A 7609-nucleotide genomic window follows, 5' to 3' on the forward strand; every position below is an offset into this window, starting at 1 on the left:
GATTAAGTCCTTGTTGAAGGCGAAATCACCTTGGCCGGGTGGACTGGAGTAGCTTTGTGTTATAAGCGAACCAGTATAAAATCATTGTGTGATTTTCATTTTGGAAAAGCGCTTATTTTTCAAACAATTCAAACCCCCCTTTCTTGTTTTTCTCACCTTCAACTGGAGCTTTCCTGCACTCATTCTGGATATCTTTGGGTGCGAGATGTTTGACTCGTTGCTTATCGTATCCACCTTTACCCATAGACTTTAGTATGATTCTCATCCAGTAACTATCAATTTTATTCATTCTCCATTTCTACTCACATCATTTCTATTCAATCATTTCAATCTTTTCTTTTGCCTCCTCAATCACCTCGCTTTCAACCTTAGTTGGTTGAACTACGAAAGCTCTGATTTCCTCATTGCACAATGATGATGCGTAGGCAGGAGAACTCAGTTTCTTCGCGAGCTACCTTATTTATAATTCATCCTTCATTTCAATCTATCATATTCTTTTGCCTCATTAATCATTTTGCTTTCAACCCTAGTGGGCTGAACTACGAAAGCTCTGATTTCCTTATTGCACTATAAGGATATGTAGGCAGGAGAACCTAGTTTCTTCGTGAGCTATCCTATTTATTAATTGATCATTCTCCATTCATTAGATTTATACCATCCTTTTGAGATCAATCATAATTCTCCTTGGACTCCTTGTCTATCCTTTTAGGACGTCCTAATGACAGTCCATCTCTTCAATCCTAGAGTTGTTTGGACAAACAACCTCAAACACTTAATTTAGTCTTTCTTTTTGGCTTTACCCTATAGTGGCGGTCTGCTAGTCCCCGTATTGGTAAATGCCTACCATACTCTTCGATTAAAAGTCTATCCTTTTCTTGTATCCAAGGTACTATCCTTATTTGATTTCGAATTTTTGATTCCCCGGCAAGTGCTATACTACTCTTTGCACTCCAGTACTGCAATCCTCCCTTGAAGATGTGTTTGTCTTGTGAGCCCCCATTGCACGATGAGAATACGTATGCACGAGGATGCGAATCCTTGGCGAGCATACTTATAATTATTATTCTTCCGCCTTAGGGCATCATTCATATCTTTCACTATTCATTACCTACCATCGATCATAACTCGTTCGCCCAGTGACATACTGCCTTTTTGACATCAAAATACACTTTCTTTGGGATTCCATATACATTCTTTTAGGACACCTAATGTAGTCCATCTTTCTACCTAGAGTTGTTTGAGTAAACAACCCCAAACACTTAATTCCTTCCTTTTTAGCTAACACCCTGTAGCGGTTAAAAGTTGTTTCCCTCTATGGTAGAAATCTCATTTCTCTTATGGATTCCAATACAATTTCACCTTTTGGTTTCAAAAAATGCTTCTTCAGTCACTTATTTTCAAATACCCAATTCTGTGATTTCGGTCGCTTAATTCCATTCATCTCCATAATACATTCATAATCTACCTTCATTCACCCCACGTGATATACCTATCATTTGAGCCAAATAAAATATACCTTTGTGCTCCATCTTGTACCTCCTTGTGAACCAAGAGCTGTTTGGGCAAACAACCCCAAACACCTAATTCATTCCTTTTGTAGGTTGTTCCAATACAGTGATACAAGCGTCGTAGGCCCTCACTTGTTGCTTCATACATGTTTACTCTTGGGTTCACGTCCTTTCACCCTAGTTGGAGTTCAAGCAACATTATCCTTTGGTTCAGACCAATTTCGATCACAACTTCTTTTCATCTCCCACCACTAGTTCTTTGAACTACGAAGCTCTGAATTCCTCATTGCACTATGAGGATACATAGGCATGAGGGCCCTAATCCTCACCGAGCACTTTATCTATTTTTCTTCCTTTCCCATTATTTTACGAGTAATATTTAGTTAACACCTATTCGAGCGAGAACAATCAAAATGGTTCCCATGGAGTACCATGGATGTTTAGGGTGCTAATACCTTCCCCTTGCATAACCGACTTCCTTGCCCAGTATATCTCTTTCCTTCGACTTTTATTGATGTTTTCCCTTTCCTTCTAGAATAAATAAAGTTTGATGGCGACTTTGTTGTATGTTCGAGCGTGCGATACGTTCGTGTATATTTCTGCTAGCTTCATAAGCAAGATTAGGCAATGCAATAGAATGTTAATTCTGAAGCCACTACTCGGAGTTTCCTATCCCTAGTCCACTAGCGTAAGCACAATAATTTCCCTAGGTCTAACATATAGACTAATGGTCAATATTCCCTATATGCCCAAATTCAGATTAAAAAAGCATCTCACATAAAAAAGCATTAAGAACAAGGTGCAATTGAATAGAATTACAATTCAAATTATTCAAGCAATAAAAAATCAAACATGTGTCCCAACAGTATTAAAATAGGTTCATCAAACACAACCTAACCTAAAGAGAATTAGCTACTCATAACGCAAATTACAATACCAAATACAAATAAAAAGGTTGCATGAGAAATCCCTTGAAGAATTGGCCTCCAATGTCTTCAAATACTCTCCAAAATTGCCTTCTGGTGTTGTAAACCCTTTCTTCACGTGTAAAATTCAGAACCGTTGAAAAAGTACCAAACTTCCCCTTTTAAAGCCTTCATGATGGATCAGAACGCGTCAGAAAAAGCCCGGAAAAAGTACCATCGCCTCATGGTGGAGATCCTTACCGCCTCTTAAGGCAATGTTTTGTATGATATACTTCATGGTGAATATTATTTCCACCTCTTAAGCAAATATTTTATGTGTTGGACTTTATGGTGAGATCCTTAACGCATCTTAAGGCAATATTTTGTATGTTGTACTCCATGGAGAAGATCATTGTCGCCTCTTAAGGAAATATTTTGTGTGTTGGACTTCATGGTGAAGATCCTTGCTACCTCTTAAGGCAATATTTTGTATGTTGGACTGTATTATGAAGATCATTGTTGCCTCTTAAGGAAATATTTTGTATCTTGGACTTCATGGTGAATATTCATGCAACCCTTCACGGAAATATGAATAAACTATATAAAATCCTCGCCTGAGAGACTTAGAGTTTCCTCGGGCGGGATCCAACATATGAATCTCTCCCAGTGGGCGGGACTAAAGTCTAGCCTAAGAGACTTAGTATAAAGTCCTATCAGAGGGCTTAATCGAAGTCTTTCCAAGAGTTTTAACGCCTCGCTTAAGGGACTTATAATCTCGTAATCCATACTCAATATAACTTTGACTTTGAGACTAAAAATTCCCATAAAAAAGGACATATAAACTCCTAGCCTGAGGGACTTAGAATTTCCTCATGCAGGATCCAACATATGAATCTCTCCTAAGAGGTGCGATTTAAAGTCTAACCTAAGAAACTTGGTTCAAATTCTTGTTTGAGGGTTTGATAGAAGTTGAGCCCAAGAGGTCTAACACCTTGCCTGGAGGGCTTATAGTCTCTTTAGTCGGGCTTAACATGACTCCACTTGTGGGATCGAGAGTTCTCATCGAATAAGCCATCTAAACTCCTCGCCCGAGGGACTAAGAGTTTCAATATGGGGGATCCAAAATATCAATCTTGCCCAAGACGAGCGTCTGAAGTCTAGACTAAGAGACTTGGTTCAAAGTATGGTCTGAGGGCTTGAGAGAAATCCCTCCTAAGAGGTCCAACACCTCACTTAAGGGACTTAAGGTCTCATTATCTAGGCTCAATGTGACTTTGCCTGAAAGACTAGGAGTTTTCATTGAGCAAGTCATTTAAAACTCCTCAACTAAGGAACTTATAGTTTTCTCTAGCGGGATCTAACATATGAATCTTGCCCAAGATACTTGACTAAAGTATAGCCTAAGAGACTTAATTCAAAGTCTTATTGGAGGGCTTAATAGAAGTCCTGCCTTAGAGGTTCAATGCCTCATTTGAGGGACATATATTCTTATCGGCCTGCCTCAATATGACTTTGCTTGTGATACTAATAGTTCCAATCAAATAGGCCAACTAAAACTCCTCGCATAAGGGAGTTAGAGTTTCCTCATGTCGGATTCATCGTATAAATCTCATCCAAGAGGTGCAGCTGAAGTCTAGGCTAAGAGACTTAGTTCAAAGTCTTGTTTGAAGGCTTGGTAGAAGTCTCTCCCGAGAGGTTCAACTCAAAACCTAATCAGTCTGGTTCATCACGCCCTATCCCCCAAGAAACCTAAGGATTTGGGATATTCCAACGCTATATAGTCTAAAATCATTTTGCAATTCATCAAAGCATTTGTGCTCGAAGGACTGTGTAGTGTTATATTTGTAACATGCCCAACAAATGTGTGAGGGTTGCAATCCTCATAGGGGGTCAGGAAGATATGTCACCCCTAAGGGGAATCACATCGCCCTAAATCATCTCCCACTCACCCAGTTAGGATAAACATGAAGTAACATGTTTATTTGGTAAAGAGAAGTTATAGTCAATATTTGATCCACATCTACTTGGGAAGTAGGGTTTTAACAGTCCATTACTTTGATTGAGTGTACGGTTATCATTCCCAAGGAAAAATTAGACCTAGAAGCCTCTGTAAATATTCTTCCCCTAATAGGAGAAAGACAAATCCTAACTTAACAACATATTAATACATGAAGCTTCTCACCTCACGCGAGTTGGCCTCTCATACCACCATAAACATCGTAAATACCACCATAATGGCCTCTTACCTATGCGGGCAAGCCATAACTATTATAAACCTATTAAATCCTCTAAGTATCCCCTACCCTTGTAGGATACCATATACATGTACCTTTGGAACAATACAATATATATTGTTTCATTGCGGAACTAGAAATGGAGAAGATTGTGGAAGCTATGGTGGAATGAATCTTCGTAAGTGATTTGATGATGCAACTTCTTGGATAGATTATTGAGATCATGATGCATCTGGAATCATAGGATTTGATCTTGAACTGGTATTATTAATCTCATATGTCATGGATCTAGGGGGTGCCTGCATGGTTTGCAATTCAACGCCCAAGTTAATTTAGGGTTCAAGATAAATGTAGTGAGAGTGACGATTAGAGACTGTGTACCTGAAACCCTATTGTAACTGTATTTATAAGTCATACTTAATGGAGAGGACGAGATGAATGTGCCTTGCATTATTGGGCATTTTCCTAACTCAGGACAGTTAACCCTAATACTCACCCGACACTTAGGATGTCGGGGGAGTCTTTTAGAAGTCATGGATGGCCTTCGGGAATGGTTGTCCATGCATCGACGAACATGCATTGCTTTGGTTTTACCAAAGAGTAATGGGGAACATGAGCATTAAATATGGTCCCATCATCTAAATGTTTCCTTGCTTTTCTCTTAACGTGTGACCTGAAAAGGTATAAAGTGGTGTGACTCTAGTTACTGTGCACTTAAGTGCGCTTGAGTATGATTATGTTTCAAGGTGAAATATGAGTGTTGGTTTGCACTTGCTTCTTACTTTCAATCGGATCCGCACGATTTCCTTCGCCTATATAAAGGTAGAGGAAATTTGGGGAAATTTCTTGCAACCTTTTAGATTCGATTTCCCTTATTTCCTTTGAGCCTTTACCTCTTCTTTGAGATCATTTTTCCTCGAGTAACCGCCATCACGCATTCAAAGCTTCAAATTCAAGCCTTCTCTTTTTTCACTACTTTTGACCCTACACTTCAAGGTACATTTTTCCAATGCAAACTTTCTTCCTTAAGCATTTACCATCTCTTTGTTAGGATGAGTGATAATCGTATTAAAATATAGAGTTACTTGGAAGGTAACACTTCTTCCTTGTTAAAAAGGGGAATGAAATATCATTCGCATTCCCTTTCTTCTATGGATGGGGATTTTGAATCATAGATAATCTCTCTGATTGATGATTCTGAAATAGAAGGAGTATTTGGGGACTCATTTTCTAAAAGAGCTTTCCAACGATTCTTTAGAGGCTTTGTTTTCAGGGAAGGTCGGCGGGAGTGAGGATCCTACCGAGAAAATAATGCCTCCTCATCTCTTGAATGAGTCACAAATAGAAGTTGCTCGCAAATAAGGGAACGTATCAATGACTTTTCCCGACTCTATCAGATGGTAAAATCATAAGCAATGCTGAAATAGCAAGTCATTTGGAGTACCGGAGGAAGTCTAATGTTGTATCTTGGATCAGACACGACGATCACTTATAAATTTATGAATTGGCCCAAAAGGGGATTTAATTAGTTGAGTCAAATAATGCAAACAAATACTATTAGGTGGTCGCTGAAGTGATAGAGAATTCTTCCCCTTTGAACATTATTGTGACTATAACCAATGTTAATATTCTGGTCGGCAACCCATTGGATTGGTTGGTTCTTCCAGTAGATTCGCAGGAAAAGATATGCAACTCTTTTGAGGGTTGCTCAGTTTCTCTATATTAATGCCTCTTTACCAAGTTAGGGGTACGTTTTCCCTTTTCTGATTTCAAAGTAGCTATGATTAATAGTCTGAGAGTTGCCCCTCGCAACTTCATCCTGAAGCTTAGGCTTTCATGAAGGTGTTCCAACTCTGTGTTGAGCATAAATCTTGGAAACCTTCTATTGAGCTCTTTTTTATCTTTTTTACCTGGCTCGTACCTCTTGAGATGACGTTAGAATCAAGGATGGATATCCCTTCATACCAATGTACCTTTGTTTGACTCTTTTACCAACTAATGGGGTAATTTTCTTAAACAATTCATACTGGTGAAACCTATTAATCCTAAAGCTCATTTTTCATTTTGCTCGTACTCGGCCCCAGTTGGATCCACTCGCTCTTGTAAGAGTGTTTTTGTGAAGTACTGGTATCAAGTTTAATTCCGTCGACCTGTTTCTTCATACCATTCCGTGTTAAGTCCTTTATCCTCTAATGAGGTAAAAATGAACGAGGATATGTATGCTTGGCATCAAAGGCTCGACTATGAAGAAGGATTTGGTCTTGGAGAAATGTCTCTTTCTCAATAAAAGAATAAACAACTTGATACTTATATGTTTATTAGTATGCCCAGCCATGTAGAAAGGCAAGAGCTTTTTGGTGAAGATGGGAACTCGGGGCACCTTATGCTTTTTTTTAACAAGGGTAACTTGTATTTTACAGATAACATGAATTGTTTGTAGAAGTTTCCTGCGCTTTCCAAGAACCAGTGTCTTACGACCGACTCATCGGGTCAAGTGGTGGAGACTTCTACTACTACAGATACTTCTACTCCGGTGGTTCAGACGCTGGTAACAGTTACTTCCCCATAAAAAACTATGACTATTATCCGGGTATAACTCCTGAGGTGGACCGACGGATTACAGCGGTGGCCGACCTCATTGTCAGTGGACATTCACCACCCCCTTTCTCATATCAAGAGGAATCGAGGTGGTTGCTTGTCCACTCCTATTGAAAGAGGATGATGAGTCAGAGGCTCTTACTACTTTCTCTCGTCTCCCAATCATTCTTCCCTCTCGGGTATCTAGCACCCTAGAGGAATTTGCAGTTGTTATGGCTATTGAGGACCTAGCTTTTGTCTGAAACCTGTCTGCGGCTGACAGACAGGGTCTCTTTCGGATGCTTCTTGCACCTTGCTCAATGTTGGATTTCTAGATTTTATGTTAGCTTCCGACCAGGATGTTGTATTAGGTTTCAATGACATC

This window comes from Lathyrus oleraceus, chromosome 5 (genome assembly GCF_024323335.1).
Source record: "Lathyrus oleraceus cultivar Zhongwan6 chromosome 5, CAAS_Psat_ZW6_1.0, whole genome shotgun sequence".
Lineage (NCBI taxonomy): Eukaryota > Viridiplantae > Streptophyta > Magnoliopsida > Fabales > Fabaceae > Lathyrus > Lathyrus oleraceus.